The sequence below is a fragment of the Mastigoproctus giganteus genome, chromosome 11 (genome assembly GCF_048544385.1).
Source record: "Mastigoproctus giganteus isolate SK-2022 chromosome 11, ASM4854438v1, whole genome shotgun sequence".
NCBI lineage: Eukaryota > Metazoa > Arthropoda > Arachnida > Uropygi > Thelyphonidae > Mastigoproctus > Mastigoproctus giganteus.
Window position 1 is genome coordinate 7640880 of NC_143585.1, and position 24365 is coordinate 7665244.

Sequence of the window (24365 nt, forward strand, 5' to 3'; positions counted from 1 at the left end):
TGATTTTTTATTTAATTTATTTATTTATTTTATTTATTTATTTTTCACATAGGCCCTTGCCACTGAAATCTTTGGAAACTAGGTGACGGGGCCTGCCAGAGTACAAAAATCTACTGGGTACCTGACCTACCTCCCCGGGGCCAAGTGCGGTAACGGTGGGTCCCAAAAGGGGCCCAACGGCTAAATGGTCAGAAGAACAACGGTACAAAACACTACACATCCTTCCACTCCCCACACACTTTTTAAATCTCTGGCCTTCACAGAGTTCTGTGCTACACAAACAGAGTACACAACGTGGAGATGGAGGAAACCCCTAGCGCCGTCAGACAACTAACACACTTTTCACTTTGTCTCTGTGCGCTCTGTTTATCTTAGAATCTTCTATCCAATAGCCAGCTGGTAGGATCACCGTCCTCCCCACACAGGGTAGAAAAGACTTGAGTTCAAATCCAGTCAATGACGGGAGCAATTTTTATATTTCTTTTTCATAAGGCGGCGCAGTTCATTGATTTCAGGAGAGAACAGCATGGTTTTGTCTCCAGGAAACTCGGTTTTCACTGCAGCAAACCGAACACAGAACACACCCAATTTGTATGAATGCCCTTATCATTATCCAGAAAATGTTGCGGGTAAATCGAATATGTACTTTGTATATGTCTTTACTGACGAAAAACCCTTCATGATGAGAAGAAGCTATGCAAGTGAGACTGAGCTATATGAAATTTGTGATTTGGAAATTACAGATGACTGTTTATTAGAAAATTTCTCCAGCATAAAGGCAAGTAAGGCTCCCGGAGTTTATGGCATATACCCAATAATCTTGAGGGAAGTTGCCAGGGAGTGTATTGAACCATTAAAGTTAATTATGAGGGCATCTTTGGCCTCGGGAGAGATTCCTTTGGATTGGAGAAGTGTCAAGGTATCGCCAATACAAAAAGGCGATTTTAAGATGCAGTCGGTAACTACAGACCAGTTAGTCTGACTTCAGTGATAATGATTTAGAGGCAATGATTAAGAGTAGAAATAAGGCACATTTAGACAGATTTCACTCCTGGAAGGGGTAAAATCGTACACTGAACAGATGACTAGTATTGTAGGTGGGATACCCATGCGTGATCCACGTGTGTATGTACTTCATACTGTGCATTGTGTGGCTGCCTTGTCAACCCGTGTAGAAAAATCTTGGAGTTCACTCCCTCGCCAGCCGAAATTGAGAAATACTCCACGTCTGGATGTAAAGACTTTCATGGGCTTTTACTACACCGTGGCCGAGTCAGTCGGTATCAGGCGAGATAAGTGGGCAGTTCATTCCTTCCGCACATATTACCTACCTATGCCAAGATCGCACACAAACCAGGTCAAGCGACAATAGCAGGGGCTGCAACATGTTAGCAAAAGAAAAGCCTACCTAAGTTTAATGAAATAAAAGCATTCTGCATCATTTTGAAGACCTTTTTTCAGCCTGAAGCAGGATGTCTCTGGTGTGAAGGAAACGCATCTTTTAAAACCTAATGGATCGAAAATATTACGGAAAGCTGTGGAAGTATCCTACAGAGAAGTTCAGCAGTGAGCTGAACTGTTCTATATGTATTTTTTTATTTTTTTTTTATTCTGGAAAATTCCCTTCCATCAGCTCTTAAGTGGCATCCAGAGGACACTCATCAGTCACTTTGTTCACTTAATAATTATTTAGCGCGCCACTGCTGCTAACAAGTACAACGAATTTCATCTATAAAACTCTCAGGTGCGACCACCCATCAGTCAAGAGAGAGCTATCCATCACAGGGAGAGCAACCTTTAATAAGCTGTCTTGGTGCACGAGGGGTGACTCCTCTGCTGCCTGCACGAGTGGTTTGGATTAATATTGGGTCTAATTCATGCGTAGTGTGTCACATTATCGAAATTTCACATTGAAAGTGCACCTCAATGCTTTCCCTTACATTTGTTGAAAATGGATCGGTGCAAAATCCTCACAGACAAAAGCGATCACTACATCCCTCATGTTTATTAAATCGCCCGACTTCATCACAGTTCCTGTTCGTCAAAATTTACAAGTTAGAAGTTGGCTGCATGCTAATTTCCAACCTTTTTAAAAGAGAAACTATAATATAAGGGACACCACACAAAAATTACCCCACCTACCCGTGTGTATTAAGTCTGAAAACTTCTTGTGTTCTCTGGTCGGTTAGCCTGTTTTTCTGACGAAACACCCGAGTTTCTTTGAAGCGGGGGGAGGTCAACTTGCTATCCTCGCTTGACCGAATAAACTCAGCCACGGAGTGGGAGAAAAAAAAAATAAATAAAAGCCAATAAAAAGTTCCTCACGTCATTGACGGGATTTTAACGGGGTTCTTTTCAACCCAGTGCGGAGATGATGGTGAATATAAGCCTTATGCTATCCACGAGGTCTATGCTACCTTTCAATAATCTGGGCTGTAATAATCATCCTCCTTCCCACACCGAGTGGAAAAGACTCAGGTTCGAATCCTGCCAATGATGCAAGGAACTTTTATGGAGTTTTTTCAATCTGTGGCTGAGTTAGTTGGCCTCAGGAATGGACAGCAATGCTTTTCCCCTATGGAAATTAGTTTTTTTTTCCAATGAAACAGGCAAATCAACCAAAGAATACACACGCAATTTATGGACATATCCGTGTATGTCATAGCTTCTGGCATAATCAACAAAAAATAACTGATTATGTTTCAACTCCAATCTCATAAAGTTCATGCAAGTTAATGCACAACGTGGCCGCGATGTGGTCGACCAAATTATAATGAAGGCAGATGAGGAAAATATCGACCTCATATTTCTCCAAGAATCATTTTTTTTATTAAACTTGAATGTGTAAGAGAATAGCACAATCGTTATAATCACTGTCCACCCCATACCGCATAAAAAAGCCACGGGTTCGAATCCCGTTAATGACGCGAGGAACTTTTATGGACTATTTTCAGCTCTGAGGCTGAATTAGTTGCTCTCAGATGTGGGCAGCAAGGTTTTCCCACGGAAACTGAGTTTTTTTGTCCAGCGAAACAGGCAACTGGACAAGAGAGCACACAACTTTATGGACATATTACCACATGGGCAGATGAGTTCAGTTCCGGTGATTATGATATAACCTTTTTTTTTTTTTTAATGATTACTTTAACAGACGTGGGTCTGTTAATATCGGAAAGAGAGGCATTTAATTAATTTTAAACGTCATTTCTAAAGTGCTTCTTCAACCACACGAAAAGTCGTATCCACTTCTACAAATCCTAGACTACGTTCTTATCTCCTACATGGGGGAACTCCTCTCTAATTCCTCTCTCCAGAAGCCTCGTCAAAACTTACAGAAATTTCAACCCCCATCCTCCTAATTCCTACTTTCATTTTCACCTGCGCTTCTGAGAGTAGTAATTCACGACTGAATGAAGCCACGAGATATGCTGAAGGAGCTCCCCTGGAATCTCTCACACGGCTTCGTCCAGTACGTTGCCTTCTGTATCTACTTCCGCCATCGCTTTCAGAAGCTGCTCGTCCCTTAAAAGCACCTTCATCGAATCACTTATCTGTTCGCTTTAATTTCCTTCATTTTGTCTTGCAGTTCTTTCGCAACCGGGATGGTTCTAATGCTGCCAGCGTGGCATTTGCAGTCCATTATTAGAGACTCTCGCTACGTAGAATGCAGCACATTAACTCGGTGTCTTTGGCTGTCACTACTTCTTATCTCGTCAAATTCACACTCAAATTGCTTCAACAGTCCCATACCTTCCTTTACAACGAGACACAAGCATGAATTTTACACACTTTCTGCCGCTCTCCTGATTGGATTTTTGTTTTTTTCTCAACGAGGCTTAAATCTTCTTAATTTTAATTTTTCCTTCGACTTGGTTTTTGATAAAAGAAAATCCCAGAGGAAATCGTGCAGAATAGCGTTTACAAATAAATTCTGGGGACCCATCATAACAAAGGACGTAGGCGTTATTCTTTTCTGTCTGTTTCTAACACATCCCCATTAGGTCCTCATGCAGAAAAGAAAGAGGATTCTAGAGAGAGAGAGAGAGAGAGAGAGAGAGAGAGAGAGAGAGAGAGAGAGAGAGAGAGAGAGAGAGAGAGAGAGAGAGAGAGAGAGAGAGAGAGAGAGGATAAAAGTACCTCGGAAATCAAACATTCCATTACGATAGTTCATTATTACTAATGGATAGGAAAAGGAAGACTACATGGAAAGCCTACTCAAGTATTCGTTGGGTTGTCAGTAAGTAGGGCTGTTTATTTGAACATCGTGTAACCACGACATTGTTTGTAAATATGAAAACCATCTGATGAATGGTTGTTGGCTAAAAAAAAATATAGTTGGTGGGACAATAGGAAAAGTACTTTTCCTATTGTCCTTCATTTTCCTTTTCCTACATTTCAACGTCACCAGAGCGAAGACCTATGCAGAAATATGGCTGTGCCAAGAGCTCGCAGGAATACATGACCCTCAGCTTATTATTCGATATGTGCAACGCCTTTTTCATCCCATATTCCACCATCATCCGTCCTCAGCGCCCAAAACCCACTTCAACAAATTTCTTGGTTTAGAGTATTGGCTCTTTAAATGGCTTCTCAGAATAACTGGGAAAATAAATACCATTTCTAGATCGACGCTGAAGTAATGCCTTGGAAACAACCGATTGCAGCTGAAAACTTATAACCGGTCGCATCGATGGCCCAAGAATCGACAATATCGTCAGCATACCCACGACAGCAGAACGCAAACGGGCTAATCCGCAGCTACCTCTTCAAGCTGGACCAGATAATCTAGGTCGTCTAAGTAGCATGTTTCCGGAGCCCTCGTGGGTATCACGCAGTTGGTAGAATCACCGTCCTTCACGGTGGAAAAGACATTAGTTCGAATGCCCTCAATGACGCGAGGAATTATTATGGGCCTTTTCACAACGTGCCTGAGTTAGTCGGTCTCAGGCGAGGGTAGCTTGGTTTTTCCCTCCCAGAAACAAGGGTTTTTCGTCCAACAAACAGAAAATCAGACAGTAATACGGAGCAACATGGCCTTCGTCACTGATGCTCCTAAAATCCTACTACAAAAAACGTTCCCAGAAAACACAGTCGAGCTTGTCATCAGACTTAACGATTGCCGTAGACAAGTTCTGCGAATCAAAATCATACGGCTGGGAAAAACTGCAGAAAAGCATCATATTGATGGAGCTGTGAGATCTACTATCCAGTGGAGAGAGCACGAGAGATCCAGCTACTGAAGGGTATCAAGATTCACTCCTGACTCATACTGTCTGGACTGTTAAAGCTTAGGTTACCCAAATTTGTAAATATAACCTATCTGTATGGGTTAATTATGTGACATCAAATGTACTGTATGCTGATTTTGTATGTTTTAGGAGATTGTAATAATGTAAATAATTAATTGTATTGGTGAATCACCCTGAATGGCCGTGTAAGGGGTGCAGACCATATTTAAAAAATTAAAAATTAATTTTTTTTGTACTGCGGGACGACCACACGGTCAGAGGTATTTAAAAGATAGCGAGAGAATACAAGAAACAGCAGTCATGGTCTTGAACTTCATCACTCAAAGCACGTGTACGTACGGCCAGGCACCCCCTGCCTGACTGCTCGGCTACTGATTCAATAAACTAATTTTAATAATAATAGAGACTTGAATTTCTGTAGATTGTGGTATTCATGCGGTGGAAAGTTGTTCCAAGGAAAAAGAAACCGAAGGGATAAATAAGATAGAAAAGTTGGTTCTGTGGGTTTGGAGTTTGAAAGTGAATGGATGTCTACTGGTTGAGGAATGTGATTGGACTGGTTTCGAAGAGAACGGTGGAGCTACAGATGCCAATTCGTCCCATGGAGATATCCACAGAAAATGTATGTAGTAGGGACTCAAAGTCTGTATGACTGATAATGGAGAGAGTTTGTATGAGAAGGGTGATTTATTAGCCAGGCTGCCCTCTTTTGGACAGTCTAAGAGCTTGAGAGAGATTTTGAAGGCATCATCCCAAATATAATATTGTTTTTGCATTTGGGATGATGTTGAAGGCATCATCCCAAGCGGGATGATGAGCGGATTTGAATTTGTATACCCTCTTTCATCTTCTCAACCTCCAGCCCATGCATGGTACTAAGTACTATAGGTTCTAATACCGCTCGTATTTGGAGTTTTCATAAAAAAAAAAAAAAAAAAAAAGAGAGAGAGAAAACATGCTTATGCCAAGAAAAATTAGAATCCAGCGTTATCACCAATAAAGACTGATCTTGTGTAGGAATCTGAACGTTATCGAAGATGAGCATGGAGCAGCAGAATCATTTTTGCAAGAAATAAGACAGCACTGAATTTAATTAAGTTTCTTTATCCCATCGGCTGCACCTCCCACAAACCTCAAGAAACTATGGGGTCTAGAATTCTGGGTGCTGAAGTGGGCCAACGGGTGGTCTCACCAGATCTACACGACATCCAAATCTGTACTATGCTCCAACCTGCAATACACGCCTGTAGTCCACAGAGCCTGTGTGCGGAAAATGAAAGCATTTCTTCATCTGTGTTCATCTAAGCATGTTCACATGACCATCTCGAACACGGTTGGTTGGTGCCAGGAAGACACCTCCGCAGTACCCCCTCTTTGAGCTCCATGCTCCAGAGGCTACAGAGTTTTAACAGACACCTTCCCAAATGTGACGTTGGACACTCTCAACTCGCTCAACATCGACTTGGACCTATGATCGATTGACAAGTCATATCGAGATGGCATGTTGGGCTATTTTAGTGTATATAAAGGACAGCTGTCAAGTGCCGAGCCTAGTATGCCGACGTCATTTCATATTATGCTTAATTTGTAGTCTTGTTTTTAGCTGAAATTTGTATTTTTGTGATTGGTTACTTGTATAGTGAATGTTTTGAAAGATTCCTCTGGTTATCTGTGCAGGGAATTAAAAATGTATATCAGTTAATTTATTAAAGAATTTATTATTATTATTACAAGGAGCCTGCAGTTTCTGTGTGCAAGGTGTGGAGAGTGCGATGTGAAGTTGAAACTTGGCGTACTGTTAGATAAAACTGAATTTATAAAAAAAAAAAAAAAAAAAAAAGATTTCCTGGAGAATAATGGATCTGGGAATCAAGACTTCAATACGAGAACTAGCTTTTTCCCCAAAAAAATATTAAATATGTACCTTCCTCTCCAATTATAGAATGCTTTTAGCTATATTTCTGCATGGATTGTTTACGCCCCTAACTTTGTTACGTATTGGGAAAATTCCTCGTCTACCCTGTGTTCCCGCCCTACGAATAGTTATTAAAGTGTCCAGCAGCATGCCAAGTGACACTTTCTGAATGATTCGGCCCCAGGGATGGTTCATCAAGCGCCGACTACTGCGGTTCCAAAATGAGGTAGCTTAAGTGGAAGATTCGATTGTTAAGGGAAATGGGGAAGACGTGTGTAATAAAGCCAGATGGGATAAAACTAAAAAATCGCTGATCCGCAAGAAAGCTGACAAAACTGAAAGTTTACCTTTTGAGATGCGTTGCTCAAAATACGTCATTCTAGATTAGTGTATTGTGAGTGTACCGATGGAATGTTTTATCTTGTGTGCCTGTGTTAAGCGCGAAAGCAATTACGGTTATGAATCATCAGTACACAGGGTGATTGAAAAGTCTCCATACATAGGAATCAGGAAGCTGTCGCAAGGTTGCAATGGAATTTAACAGGCGACATGGCAAAGCACATCACACACGACACTGTTGCCAAACTTAATCAGAAGTTCAGAAAGTCTGGAAGTGTTACTGACCAACCGAGAAGTGGTAGTCCACGAATATCCACCAATGAAGGCACAACTGACATGGTGCTGGCAGCGTTTGCAGAGTCCTCAAAAAAGCACATGACGGTTGTCTGCAGAAAGTCGTGTCAGCCAACGTATCGTCCGCATCATGACAAAGCACAAATGGCATCCATACAAAATGTAAATGCTGCAGCATCTTAGTGAAGGATAGGTGGATAGAATTTTGCGAATGGGTAGTAAACAAATTGGACGGTGATGCAAACTTCTTCTCATCTGGGATCTTGTTTACTGATGAAGTCAAAATTTACGTTAATGGAGAAGTTAATCGCCAAAAATTGCGTTATTGAAGTGATACCAACCCGCACTGTATGGGTCCCTCAAAGATGCAAGATGCAGGAAAACTGATGGTGTGGCGCGGGATATGGGGAAACAGAATTGTCGGACCTGTTTTCTTTGGCACAAATCTGAATGCTGAAATGTACCTAAACATGCTGCAAGACACGATCATGCTGTCCCTGCTAAACGAGGACTGAGAATTTCCGGCATATTTTCAACAAGACGGGGCACCATCCCATTACGGTATCTGTGTGCGTCGATGATAGGATCGGCAGTTTCCGGGTTTATGGATTGGTCGCCGTGGTCCTGTGGATCGCCTCCGAGGTCCCCAGACCTCAGCCCACTCAATTTTTATATGTGAGGGCACTTGAAGCCATGGTGTACCAGGAAAAGATACGAAACATGAATCACCTAAAGGAACGCATTCGAAATGCAATTACGCGCATAACACCAGATGTGTTAATGCGAGTTCAAGATGAGTGGGAGAGACGCATCCGTATGTTTTCAAAGGAATGGCAACCATATAGAGCATGTTTTGTGAATAAAGTAACTGTTTGTTAAAAACGTACACCATTTTCCCTATGTATGGAGACTTTTGAATCACCCAGTATTATGTTTGAAGACAATGTATTCTGTGATCGATTTGCCTGTTTTCTGGATGAAAAACAACTGCTTTCAGGAGAACCACGCAATTCTCTCCTGAGACCGCATATCTCAGCACATTTGTCAAAAAAATGCCCACAAAAATTCCTCGTGTCATTGACGGGATTCGAATTAGGTCTTTCCCATTCAGCGTGGGGGGTGGACGGCGATTATATCCATTGTGCTATACGCAAGGTCGCAAGTGTAGCGTACCGAAATAATGACTATCTATCGTTGTCTACTGCCTGTTATTAATAAATTTACCCGTGGCATTTCTCTTGGTGAAAATGTGACCTTTATGTAATTTATAATTGTTTTAAACTTAAAAAAAATGAAGATTTTTAGTGGCGTTACTGTTCTTGCGGATACTTTTCTTGAGCAATATGTCTTCTAGATGGCCCTAGAGAGTGTATGATTATCCATGCGAGAACCAATGACTTTAAAAATCAAAAATTTTCCACCTCCAGTTATATTCAGTTCCCATTTATTCGTTAGTTTAATCACTAACAAACCAACCATACCAAACCAACCATAGAAGATCCAGTTTAACGTCCCTTACAGCATGAAGAGCCTTTCAAAAGCCTTTCAGCGTTTATGGTACTGAAAGCCGAGTATAATGTAAAAAAGTGATTATATTTTTACTTTATGATGAAAATGCAAAGACACTTCAATATGATTGCGATTTTTTCGAAATTGCATTATCTAATGTAATGCAACTAAACAGCTATAAACGTTTAAGGGCATGGGAACATTTTCTCTCATATTTGCTGAACCCAAACATGTACCGTGACTGAATTCACCGTAGCAGAGACAAAGCAGAACGGATCTATCTGCTGTGATCCCATCAGTGCACTTCCTAATGACGCTAACCCACAACCATCCACCTCTGGCTCTCCTAACAATAGAAGTACGCCGATATCATCTGCTACGGCAGAGCTCAATCAGTAACGTCGGTCACGTGATTCCGTGGTAAATACCCTTAGCCCCCCTTTCGACCAGCTCCGCGCAACAGAAGCGAAGACGGGAAGTAACTCTATGAAATCTGCTGACGGAACACCTCAAAAAACATCTCTGCAACTATCGATTGATGGTAAAACAACAGCTTAGAAAACGAGCAGGAGAATTCCTAATACTTTCTTTTTTTTTTTCAAGCAAAACTAAAGCTGTGGACAAAGTCTGGAAGAAAATCACAGGAACGTAACTCAAAAGGGAAGCAGTCGTCGGACGTACGGATGAGTTCACTGAGAGAAGCGAAAACACCTCGGCAGATAGCAGCTCTGATAGGGACACCCTAACACCAGACAACCAGAATGGCTGTTCTGCGTGAGATATAGTCTACCCACGTGCTGCAAATGGATTCTGTCTTATATACGGTGTAGTAGTTCATCAGGTGCACTTTATGATGATGCTTGCTATTTATTTTACTGTCATTTAATTTCTTTTTTTTAAATTTGCTTTGCCAAGTCACCCATCGAATTTCTGTATCTCACAAAGACAATGAAAACAATTATTTATTGCAACCATTAAAACAGCATATTTTGAAAAATTTTAAGATACACATTTTTATTTTATCTTAAAATATCTTAAAAAATTTAAGATACATAATTATACACTGCTCGACAAAATTAACAGAACAAAATGATTTTTATGAATATTTTATTACGAATAGGATCGCCGAAGGCGAATATTTGATAAAATAGGCATCCTGGTATGAAAATTTCGAGTATCCAATAGAAATTGATCTACCACCTTACAGAGCTGCACATTATGCAAATTATTCATGTCTATAAAAACAAGGTTGAGACCACATCACCTCATTCCCGTTTTTTTTTTTTTTTTTTTTTGCTCAGTGGGATAGCCACATCTCGTGTGGGGCGGAATAATGATCAACGGCTGTACCCCTCTTCAAGTTTTCGATAGGGGTACTAACTGCGCAGAGGTACGAGAACAGATCCTCGAATCCTATGTGCGACTTTTTTAGGGGTGTGGTTGGCCCAGTTTTCTTTTCATGCACGAAAATCATATCTTGAAACTGAAGGTATCTAATGACTGTCGTGGCCAGCACCAGATCACCACACTTAAATCAAAAGGCAGACCTGCAGATTTAGAGATCCTCAGTTCTCTTATTCAAAGCAACTGTGCTCCCTACACTGGAGTTTGCTGCTCCTATATGGAACCCACGCTACACAAATTTGATACAGCAAATTGAATCCCTGCAAATGAAATGCATCCACTATCTTTCTAGACGTAATCCCATGTTTTACCATGGGACTTTCTATCCGAATCTCTGTTCTTACTTCAAGCTTCAATCTTTGGAAACTCGGCGAAATGTTGTGGATCTAAAATAGTTTTATCACATCTTCACTTGTTCAATCTACCTACCTACCTGATCTTCTGTGTCATATTTAGCTTCACGTTCCAGCGGTGGCTACTAAACAGAGGTCTACTTTCCACATCAGTAACTCTAAGACAGAGATTTCCAAGAATTCCTTCTTCAAAAGAACTATGACACTAATGAACAAATATGATCTGGGTATGGCTATGGACAAAAGAAAGAGTTTCACAGAACTATGTGGAGCAGGTTGGCTGGTTGACGGATCTGTACAAGGTGGAAGTTGTTCTTTTGATGTTATGTGTGTGATGTCTCCTGCTACTGCCGGCTTTCTGAGATACTGGACTAATGATGTCACAAATTCCTTTGATTTTCTTGAATTGGACTTTTGCCATCTGAATAGAACTATCTTTGTAATTGTGTTATTCTTCTATTTATTTGTTTATGTATGACCTTTGTATCTTCATGTACTTTACTCCTCTGTTATACATTTTAACTGTGCGCTTGCCTGTTGTGTATATAATAAATAAATAAATGTTATGTTAATAATAAATAAATAAACAACAACACCAATTTGCTCTGTGTCAAATATTGTGTTCATTTTCGAAGTTTTCTTTAAACAAAATCCTATCCATTCCACCTCAGAATCCGAAACAAAATCTTGATTACTTTTACAATTCATTACGAAAATTTAATCAGCGAATTTTATCTGCTTACTACAACAGTTTAGCTGAAATAGCTTGACAGACCCAAGACCCAAAATTATACCCTTGTTTTTACAAAAATGAGCTGAAATCCCGTTGCTGGCAATTACTTTTTACGATAAACACACGTTTCCACAAAACGACCAGAATCATCACCACCCAACATTTTGTAATAAAAATCGAGAACATTATTGTCGCACTCTTTTACATTACAACACCAATTATAAAACATCCGCAGATGCTTTGCTTCTGTGCTCAGTCATGAACCTACGGAGATTAAAGGGAAGGGGGTTGTACAGAGAGCTTATTTTCTTAGGTTAGCCACGGAAATTATTTTCCCAGGCCACACATGAACAAAGAGCGATCCGTGTATGAATCTGAAGCGTCCCAGGGTTGATCACTGTGCCAATGAATGAATGCAGCGATTTGCAGCGCTCGTAAAGATAATAAAACCTTTCACGTTATACGGTTTCCGAATGCTCTCGGGGTATACCACATCGCCTCATATCCTTACCACGGACAAATAAGCTATTCACAAAACTTGCGTTTTTATGTGCCACAATTTATCGGGCGCATTCCAGGACAGAGTGATAGGTCGTGAGTTAAGTTCTCGCAGCACCATAAAAAGGATTTTTATTTCTAGTCATTGGTTCTGCAAGTGCAATAAGAGACTGGATTACGATATTTGTAACGCACTTTAACCGAAACACTTTATTTAAATTACCTGCACTCAAAATATTAAGTGCCTCGAAGAAAGTTCTACGAAACACGTGCGCTAAAAATCTTACGTCTCACATAAAGAACTCATTGGAAACCGTGACAAAGACTAATTTGTCAATCTTATGCGTATTTATATTCTATCTATATTTAGGATGTCCACAGAGGGTAATAAGTGCTTCACCCTTTTAAATAACGCCGGATGAAAAACGGTTCCTTGATATTAAAAAAAACGAAAAAAAAGAAAACCTTTTTGAATGTCCAAAGGAAAAAGAAGCCTTTTAGCAGCATAACAACCCAAGGAAATTTATCACTGATACATTTGAGACGTTCTTAGCATTCAAGGAGGTGTGTTCGAAATGAAAATAAAGCTTTGAGGGAAAAAAGTGTAGATGAACATTTAAATTCAGACTGATAAACAAATTGATTAATCACCATAATGGCCGGAAAAAAAAGTTATTTCGTTCAGTTTTTGTCTCCACACCTCTACTTCACATTTTTTGCGTATTATTAGTGGCAGTTTTAGCATTATAATGGCAAAATGACGCAAGGAAGGGGACTTTTTCCTTCATCTGCCAAAAAAATAAGGAAAAATATTCTCAATCGCTCAAACCTTCTCCATTGTCAAAAGTAGCTATCCAGATATTTTTATTATTATTATTCCACCAACAAAGGAGAGTTTGAATAGGATGTGTGGTCAAATACTTCAAGGATGGATAAACATCTTAATGAATGTATGTCTAACTCTGAGCTTGGAAAATTAATATAAGGTAATTACCTCTTTAATTGAAGAAAAGGAAAATATATTTGAACTATGGGTGCGAAATTTAAATACCAGCATCAAAATGTGTGTATGTGGTTTAAGCGCCAAAGGAACTAAGGCTATGAGGCCTCAGCATATTATGTTCCTGTTCTGTGGGTGATTTGTCCTGCTACCCTCACTAGAGACCGACCAACTCAGTCGCATTGTGAAAAAAAGCCAATAAAAATTCCTCGCATCACGGGGTTCAAAATGAAGCCTCTTCGAGAACTGTGACCGAATTTACCAATCATATACTCATTCAACCAACCTACATGAATATAATTATTATTTATTATCCATATTTATAACTGCACAGTTAGTAAGGATTTTGGACTAAAGATGAATATGGCTAAAACAAAAGTAATGATGAACAAGTATGCCACGGAAAGGGAAATAATGATTGAAGGAGCAGTAATTGAAAAGGTGGAGTCATATACTTATCTGGGACAAGTTATTAGCTGTAATAATGATAAATGGCTGGAAGTCAAGAGAAGAATAAATTTTGGATGGATAGCATTCAGGAAATATAGTCACATACTGAAGAGCAATATCCCAGTTTGTCTGAAACGTAAAATAATGAATCAATGTATACTCCCCACCATGACTTATGGAAGTGAAACTTGGGCACTCACCAAAAGAATGGAAGAGAAGCTAAGAACTACACAGAGAAGAATGGAACGAATTATATTGGGAATCAGACTGTTAGATAAGAAGAGAAACAGATGGATTAGGCAGCAAACTCAAGTAAAGGACATTCTTATCAAAACAAAAGAACTAAAATGGTCTTGGGCAGGACACATAGCTCGAAGACATGATGACAGATGGACTAAGAAAATAACAGAATGGTACCCAAGAGGAGCTAGAAGAAAACCTGGAAGACAAAGGCGGAGATGGATAGATGAAATTCATGAGTTTTTGAGTAGTAAATGGATGGCCAGTGCTCAAAACAGAAGGAACTGGAAAGTTGCTGGAGAGGCCTTCATCCTGCAGTGGATTGAAAATGGCTGATGATGATGATGATGATTTATAACTGCTTGAATTTATATCTAAATTATATAAAATATATCTAAAACTAAATACAATACCAGTTATACTGCGGCTGTTCTCTAGGTGATCAGAATAAGGTGAGGGCACCACGTGTTATCTACACCACTTCGACTGGATTACGTAATTGGGTTGAAACAAAGGAAAAGTTGATGAAGTTTGCCGCACTCATGATATGCAGAGAGCCAAAACACCACGATGGTGGTTGTCACTTTTGTAATGTGAATGTAATTGGATAATCAGAGAAGAATAAGCACAAGATTGTTTATCCGAACCAGGATTCAGCGATGACATTAATCGCTCATGATAACAGTATGCCAATTCCAGTACCTCCACAACATGTACTAGATTCTTTAGAATGCGATGAAAGTGCGATTAGTGCAGACCTAAGAACTTCAGCAATCATGAGTACACATCCGACGAAGAGACATCAGAGCCGGAGTTGTTTATATAAGATGATCTGAATGACCTCGTTAGAGATTTAGCCCTCTCGAAAGACAAAATTAACTTCTCGCCTTAATACGAAAGTGAAGACACTTGGTTAACAAGTGTATTGGGCCGCCACTGACACGAGATTTGATTGCACCCACTAGTACAGCACTCCCTTTGGTGAGTGCGGTATAATTTCCATATTCTTGTATGGCAATACGAGTATAGTGTTGGCCCGCCTCCTCGTGGCGAGCGCGGATACTGGGAAACAATCGTCCTTGTGATCGCAGCAAAGTTGCCAAAAATAACTAAGCAACACAACAACAATAACAACACGCATACTGCACAAACGGCACTACACTCGTTTCTGGCCGTTTTACAGTCTTCATCAGAGTGTATCACGGTGGAGATGAATTAACTTTCAGGAGCCGCCCTACACAAGCATCAACAAATTCCCATTATGTTCGTCTAACATCTGACTTATTTTCCTGACATGTCCACAAGAGAAAATCAAAATCAATACATGTAAGCTTATCAACATAACCAGTCTTGTGATCTTAACGGCTACTCCGTATGCTCTTTAAGACTGTATATTGTCTAATTTACACCTATTGTGCTGGCGCTTGGTTCTGCAGAATTGTTTCTGTTCCATCCCTGCAAGTTCTTAATGATTATCGCTTCTTGGCCTTTTGGCTAAGATCAAAGTGAGATCAAAGTTCTTAATGATTGCCTAGCTCTTATTTTGTAACTCATCTTCAGAGGCATTACCTTCTTTCTGGTGTTTATGGAATTACACTGAGTCGGAGTTTCACACGAACCAAACATCACAGCACTGCGATGCATAGCTTCGACTCTCCTCGTGAACAACCAATCGATTGTTCTCTAGAATATTGGAGAGCTGTATTATGGAGTGCCGAATCACGCACATGGGTTTCGGATGTGACAACCGTGTTTAAGTCAAGATGCCTGGAAAACGTTATTTATATGAGTATGTTGTATAACTGCGAAGGTTGGCAGAAATTCTGTCACCATCTGGGGTTGTTTTTTGTGGTTTAATTTGGACCACTGGTCTTCGTTTCTTGGGGGAAATAAAGATATCCATGAGGTACATTGAAATTCTGTACACTTCCGCTCTTTCTACACTGTTTGTATGGAGAGAGTTCTGTTTCAACATGACAGTGCACTAAGTTATATTGCACAGCGTGCAATAGTTTGAAGACTGGAGAAAAACCATTTACCCTTGCCTGAGACTGACTAACTCAGTCATGTTGTGAGAAAGACCCATAAAAATCCCTGCCGTCATCGATGGGTTTGTAATTCAGGTCTTTTCCACCCGGTGTGGGGAGGACGGCGATCCTACCAACTGTCCTGCCCACGAGAGCAAGCGCCAATGGTCATGCTGAGTTTTATAATTGTTTGCTTACCTTTAACTTGCCGTGAGGAAACCGACTTTGTTGTTACAGCTCTGAGGTTATCATTTCTCACATTGCTACCGCCATCGCAACAGCCTGTCATCATCATCACCTTACTAATATTCATACATCAATCTGATTCTTCCAATCCCTCCGTTCCATTCATAAGCAAGAGAAAGAAAACATGATTAGATGCATCAGCACGTCGCACGTTTCAGATCTAAAAATCACATTCGGATTTGTAATGTTAAATTGCATCAGGACGTCAAATTTCATGTAAACGTTTACATTTAAATTAGATTTTGGACCACGAATGTAATAACTTAGTTTTAAAGATCTTCCAACATTGATTTAATTCATTCAGCCCAACGCTCGCGTTCTTTTTAACTGGACCCTTGTGAGTAACGGTATGAATAGCGTCGCTGCTCTTACACTTGTGTTTGTGAAGCAACCCAATGTAACCTCTGTTTGTGATGCAGATTACCTGGAAGGGGCCATCCACTAATTTGCAAACATATATTTACTGTTACCTAATGAAATCACTTCTTTTGAGGAAGACATCCTAAAGAATTCTACTGGGTGTACTTTCTGGAGTTTTATAAAGGTTGTGAAAAATTGCATTGTCTGATTCCCATTCTCCGGATTGCAACATCAGGCCTTGCGAATTCTCCTGGAGAAAAAGGTTCTTCGCAAACCATGCATTTTGAAATTTATACTATGACTCCGAAAGGTTTTACATTTCTCTTCGCATTTTTTAAATTTCACATCAACAACTTCTAATCAGTCCAGTTTTCATTATAATGACGATCGATTGACGCCAAAATATATATTTTTTTGCATTATGGTCAAATCAGGATTGGGACAATCATACACTGGTGTGCAAAACTTAAGGATCAATACTATTTCTAAAGGTTACAACCACAAAATCAAACGAAACAGCCTGTGGTGATTTGCATAACTGTGGCCGTTCAGTAGAAAGCTGGCGCACATGCAAAAATTTTAATCGTGATGAGAGGACTCACATAAACAGATAAAAGCAGCAGTTGAGCAGTTATGTGCAAATTACAGAATGGTGAGCACGATTCTTACAGGCGTTCGATTGGTTTCATACAGTGTTAGAGACAAAGAAATGGCCAGTAGACAATATCTGGATGACTTTACCCGGGGTCGAATAATTGGGAAGCTCGAGGAAGATCGAAGTGCGAGGAGTGTGGTTTCAGAGTTCGATATTGCCCATAGCATCGTCTAACGTGCGTCGTTGGCCTTCAGAACGACAGGTACAGCCGTTCGAAGGACTAGTGGTGGTCGTCCACGAAAAACAACGCCCAATGATGACTACTATATACTCCTACAGGCCAAGAGGAACGGAACCAGACAGCGGGATCCATTGCAAACCAGCTGCACAGGATGTAGGATATCGCGGTTTATTGTGGCCAGACGACTCCACAAAGGTGGACTGTTTGCCCGACGGCCAGTACGTTGTGTCCTTTTAACACCTGCCCATCGGAGACACCGTTTACAGTGGTACATCGAATACAAGGACTGGACGTCCAAACAGGGCAATGGGATAAGGTATGCTTTACTGATGAGTAGATTCAGTCTCAGCAGCGATTCTAAAAGTCAGCTAATCTGGCGAGAGCTTGGCATACGGTATCACCCTGAGGTTCCTTTGGTATGCTTTTCCCATATCCAGGCTACTCCTATGAGAAGCTACAGGTCTTGGGTTTTTCATGGGCTTTTGGTCATAAACCTATTGTATATCGGGAGGAAAAATTACATTTTACATTCCACGCAGCACACACAAAATCTTTGAATCAATACCTTCTAGGATATTACGGTGGTTTCTGGTCACGAAGGAATTGATCAAATGCTGCCCGAAAAGAAAAAAAAAATCATTAGAATAGGTATCAATAAAATTATACACTGTTCGACAAAATTAACAGACGACGTAGAGAACTTGATATATCTCGTGCAGCTTGCGATGAAGCGGGACAAAATTTGGTGTGGTGGTTTACCATAGAATAACAATGAAATGAGGAGACAGCGAGAAACTTCGGATAGGTATACGGGACATTATACCAGTTGTATAAGAATTACCAAATAGATCACATTACAGAAGTCGATTCAAGATGCTCTAAAATACGGTCATATGACATCAGTACAGCGAATAATCTTTCCAATGGTTAAACAGGCTTGGGAGCGATGAACCATGCCGGATATAAGGTGTCGATAAGATTCTATGGAAAAATATCCCATTCTTTCATCTGCGCAGACCTTGGCCTACCAAGTTCCTTGAAGCTGTCGCCGACATTCTCTCGGATATGCCAGACAAGCTGTGTTTGCTACCTGGAGTCTAAAATGCTAATGGAACTGATATTAGAGTGACACTCAAGTCAAGTGGACCCAATTTCAGCGAAGTCTGGACAGTCTGTGTCAGCCAAATCCTCTGCTTGCACGTTCGCGATGGTGGGACTGTTAATACTCCTCGGTATAACCCCCATGCTCAAGCACACTGTGGGAGACCACCCAGGTATGAACCGACATAAGCAGGGGTCGAGGTGTGGTGCCCACACCACACACAGAAATGCCGCCCCTCTGAGTTACCAGGAGATCCTAGGTGGTAAATGACCCTCATCAACCAGTGCAATACTACCACTTTGCTTATTGGAGGCTTGAAGTGGTGAAACCCATGTTTAGTCTCCAGAGCTAAGTTCTGGTCAACCCTTCCGCATCTCTTCCATCATGCAGTATGATTGATGACTTTTGAGGTTATTATGAACACCATAGCGAGATCCAAACTTTCTTATATTTCGAGGATACAGCTCTGAAACGGTGTTCACAGGCCGGCCGCTAGTTAGCATATCGGACCGAACCTATTGGTAACTCTCTAGGAGGCTTCCGAATCAGCTAGTGTATAATCTTGCTACCTCAACTCTGCCAGATAGTAACTGGAAGGAGTTCGAATAGTGATCACTCGCCCTCGGATGACACGACCGAGAATAAACAGAGAAGAACCAAGTCTCAAGTGCCAACTGACTCAATTGGACTCTCTGGGGAGATTTTTCCCAGCAAATACTGTGAATTATTTTAATAATTTAAATATAGATCCAGAGAAACTATGTACAGACAAAATGTGTAGGACAGAAATATTTGGTAATGTTTACCGGCAGGTACAAATATAATAAGACTAATTTAATAATTTATATAATAATATTTAGCATTTAACAACCATTCGCAATTAATCCATTAACACATATTCTGTGTTTTGTCATCTCCAAATATTGTAAATAAGTTCATGTAAATATGCTTGTAAATACTGAAATAATGTAACCATACCCTCTAGCCACGTGCTGTCTATGGGTGTCTCGTAAGAGAAATAAACAGATAATAATAATAATAATAATAATAGTGTGTAAGCGGCGGGGGGGGGATTGTCGAGGCCACATTATGTCAAGGATCTGGCTATATTCTTACCATGTGTGCGCTATATCCACAAAATTCATGACTCCATACAGCATGCCCCCCCCCCCCCACTTTTTCTTAATTTTGAATATACCATGAATTGTCAAACTAATAGATCAAACTTATCTGCGAAAAGATCTAAACCTCCCAAACACTTCCTAGTTCATTTCTGAAATATACGTAGTCTCAATTCTAATCTCAACGATGTCCATTTCCACTTGCAGTCTGCCAAACCCGATCTACCTTTTCTGACAGAATCTCAATTATCGGTTGATTCAACTACTGCTCACCTCAGTTGCCCAAATTATTCGCTGTATGATTCCTTTCGCCTCAAAGGTGGTACTTGTGCATATTTCCGTTCCGATATTCTCTGTCAGAGACTTGGTTATTTGGAATCTCATCTTTTCGATCTTCTGTAGCTTAAAATCTCTATACTTGATTCTGTCAAATTCATCTGTTGTCTCTACCTTTCTCCCGACTCCACTAATCACATGGAACTCTTTGACTTCCTCTCTTTGCAACTTGACTTTTTCCAGTCCAACTTTCCTAACATTGAGGTAATTTTCGATGGTGATTTTAATGTCCAGAACTCTAGCTCGCTTCCGTTTTCTAGTCACACAGACCCAGTTGGTTGAGATGCTGAGGCTTTTGCAATTACTAATGACCTAGCACAGATTTCTCATTTACCTACCAGAATACCAGACAATCCGAACCATACAGCCAACACGCGTGATCTTTTTCTCACAAACAACCCTTCTAAGTACACGGCCGAAGTGAGTGATCCTTCAGGCACCTCACATCACAACTTTGTGATTGTCACTTCTCCAATGGAGCCTTTATCTCATGGGTATTCCCAACCTTGTGTTGCTTGGCAATACAAGAATGCAAACTTGGATGACCTGCTAGATTTCTTTTCTTCTTTTCCTTGGTCGGATTACTGTTTTTCAAAACTTCTGATGTCAACGTTTGCTCAGATCGTGTCAGTGAAATTATTCTTGCAGGAATGGAATCCTTTATCTCACACTCCACTTTAAAAGCTCTCTCTTCCTTTATCTAAACCTTGGTTTTCCAATAAATGTGCTAAGGCTGTTCAAGAGAAGAATGTTGCATATCGTAATTGGCTTGTTTCTAATTCTTCAGTTTCATTTTCTGCGTACACCAAAGCTCGCAACAATTGTAAAGCAGTTATTAATCAGTCCAAACTAGATTTTGAACAGGCTAAGAGTAGAAAACTTGCTTCTTACCCTAAGGGTAGCCGAGCTTTCTGGTCTCTCGCCATAGCTATTGGCCGCAGGTTTTGCCGATCTCTGTTCCCACCTCTGTCAAAACCAGAGGGTTCTATTGTGACTTCAGCCAAGGACAGAGCCGACTTGCTAGCATCCCATTTTACTTCCAACTCATATATTAATGATCTTGGTAAAATACCTCCCACCATTCCCAACACGCTCCATTCAATGCCCCTTGTGGTCTTCCGTCAAAAGAATGTCAGAAGGATTTTGACGAATCTTGATGCTAAGAAAGCTCCACGTCCTGATGTAATTTCTCCACTTGTTCTCAAAACCTGTTCTCCTCAACTTACTCCTGTTCTTTGCTGCCCTTTTCTTATTCCAAAGTTATTTTTCCTTCTGCTTGGAAATTTGCACAAATTGAACCCGTTCCTAAAAAGGGTGACAAATCACTCCCATCCAATTATTGTCCCATTGCAATTACCTCTACGTTTTCTAAAGTAATGGATAAATGAATTAACCGCCAACTCTTAAACTACCTAGAAACCTTCCGTCTGATTAACGATCGCCAGTATGAATTCCGTCAGTGTCGATCCACTGGTATATTCTGGCTTATATTACCCATATATGGACAAATTCAATGGAAAAGTCCGGTGAATCCCAAGCAGTTGCTCTTGACATCTCAAAGGCGTTCGATCGTGTTTGGCATAAAGGTCTTCTAAACAAGCTTCCCTCTTATGGTTTGCCAACTGTTTTTTTGTAATTGGTTATTCAGTTTTCTCTCTTACCGCTCACTGAGGGTGATGGTAGATGGCTCTCTGTCTTCTAACTTCTCCACTAATTCTGGTGTCCCCCAAGGTTTAGTTCTTTTCCCCACTCTTTTTCTCTTGTATATTAATAACCATCTTCGATTGACCAGAAATCCTATCCATAGTTTTGCTGATGGTAGCACATTGCATTCCACTTTCCAGTTTGAGAAACCTCGCTCTGCTCAATCAGTTTCAACTTCTGGAATATCCGCTACTAATTCCTTAAATGCCGATCTCCAGGTAATTCTCCAGTGGGGAAAAGACAACTTAGTTGATTTCAATCCTTCTAAAACTCAGTCCTGTCTTATATCTCACAAAAATGATCCTTCTGCTCCTATGCTTATCTTTGGCGACACTCCAATTTATAGGAAGATGATATATCTCTTTTGGGGATTACCCTGACTTCTAATCTCTCTTGGCCCAAGCACATTACAAATATTACTTCCTCTGCATCTAAAAAACTTGGTTTTCTCTTTCGTTCTCGGCGTTACTTTTCTTCCAAACAGCTGTTCACTCTGTATAAATCGCAAATCCGCCCAACCATAGAACTTTTGCCACATCTGGGGTGGTGTCCCCCAAACCTCTCTCAGGCTTCTAGATTGCATTCAGAAGAGGGCAGTTAGGTTAATAAATGACTCATTTCTAACAGAATCTCTCTACTCTCTGTCTCATAGACGTTCTGTTTCTGCTACCTGCCTTTTCACCAGATACGTACTTCATGGGCACTGTTCTTCTGAATTGGCTTCTATAATTTCCACTCACTTTTTCAAAACAGTCCGAACACGTGCCACCACCAGCCAAAATCCATTTACTCTCCAACTTCAAACTCGCAGAACCAACTTTTCAGCTTTTTTGTTTATTCATTCAACTGGTTTCTGGAACAACCTTCCTTCACATGTCTTTCCTGAAAATTACAGTCTACAAAAGTTCAAGTGTAATGCCAACAAATATCTTCTTTCGTCTTCTCAATCTCCAACCCATGCGCAGTACTAGGTACTATAGATTCTAATACCTCTCGTATTTGGTATTTTCATAAAAAAAAAAAAAAAAAAAAAAAAGTTACCGAGTGATTTGCTGTTGGCATGCAACGCAACGCCCAAGGGCATTCCACACATGCTCGATCGGATTTAAGTATGGTGATCTGGTGCCGGCCATGACAGTCGTTGGTTTTCTTCAGAGTCAAGATATTCCTCCACCACTTGAGCTCCATGCTAGTGGTGTTGTCATGCGTGAAAAGAAAATCTGGGCCAACCGCACCGCTAAAGGGAGGATCTGTTCTCGGTACCTGTGCGCAGTTGGGTGTCCCTATTAAAAATGTGAAGAGAGGTGCGGTCGTTGATCACTATTTCACCTTACACGAGAACACCACCAATACTGCGTGACATTTCTTTGATGTTGGAGGGATGGTACCACATTCCTCACTGTCTCCAGATGAAAACGCGTCTAGAATCTGTTTTTAGGCTAAAACAGGACTCCTATTTTATTGAGAACAGTGTCTTCGGCGATACTGTTCACAATAAAATACTGTTCATGAAAAACATTTTAATCTGTTAATTTTGTCGAGCAGTGTATAAGTAGTTGATGTTTCCACTGAGTACGTCGATTTCATTTGGGCCCGATACCACATTTATCTTATTATTAGATTCTAAAAGATGCAATGCTGAGAACAGAGACTGCACGTTTTTCGTGAGGTCTCTATTCACAGCTTGCTTTTTTTCGTGTAACCTAAACGAACAGAATTTCATGGTCCTGAATAATATCCTGGACTGACGTCCTATCATAGAGTGCTCTTCATCCGTAAAATATGTAGTAGCTGGATTAAATTCGCCTATCCTGTTTCTATATCATGGATATCCAAAAATCAATCTTCGTGTCGACACGTTTAAAGTCCCAAAGTGCCTAACCAATTTCATTTAAACAGCCTTTTTCGCTATGTTAAAATTACCAATAATGAATTTCCTCCTGAGTGTGCTTTCGAGGGTAAAAAATATATCTTAATAGGCGCTTACCTTCGACCTACATCGATGGCTCCAAAGAATTCGTAGAATTCGCGTTTAGTGGGAAGTGAAATAAAGGGCCCGAGCAAATTTAATTTGCTAAGACCCTTTATTTAAGATCAAAGTTTAGTTTCTCATTGGACTTTTTACTGGATGCGTCAGTTATCAATTGATCTGTAAACGCCCGTCATTCTGGCATCCTTTTACACGAGTAAGTAAACAGAACTGAATGTAAAGATAAGACATGCAGGCGTAGAGGTCTGGGAACCAATAACGACAGAATCTTCATTTTTTTTCATTTAATACTAGTCCGTTATTATCGCTAATTACCCACAGATGGTCAGATTCCGATAACAGCACAAACTGTTCTTGATGCTGTTATAAATCGATGGAAGTGGATTAATTAATTCAAAGGAGTGTATAACAAAGGAGAGTGTGCATTTTACTTTTAACATTAAGGGTACAGCGAAAAAAATGCTGCCTGTAAGAGAAAAACAGAGGTGAAAGCACAGCTAGTTGAATTTTAAGTTCATAATGATTACAGTTAACTGAGCCGGAATAACTAATAAGTTCAAACAGAACTGTCATGGTCACAGTGTAAAATATGAATCTTCGTGGATTAAAGAGAACTACAAGTTCTAATATTTTATTGCTTTGAAAATGGTCAAAATGTC

The 24365-nt window shown here is 40.3% G+C and overlaps 1 protein-coding gene and 1 pseudogene across 1 annotated transcript in view; one reads left to right on the top strand and one right to left on the bottom strand.

Moving 5' to 3' along the window:
* LOC150077673 (uncharacterized) overlaps nt 1-24365 on the bottom strand; it is a 372161-nt gene that overhangs the window by 210561 nt on the left and 137235 nt on the right. The window lies entirely within an intron of this gene.
* Nucleotides 1-24365, top strand: part of LOC150077674 (coatomer subunit beta-like) — a 217166-nt pseudogene that overhangs the window by 98732 nt on the left and 94069 nt on the right.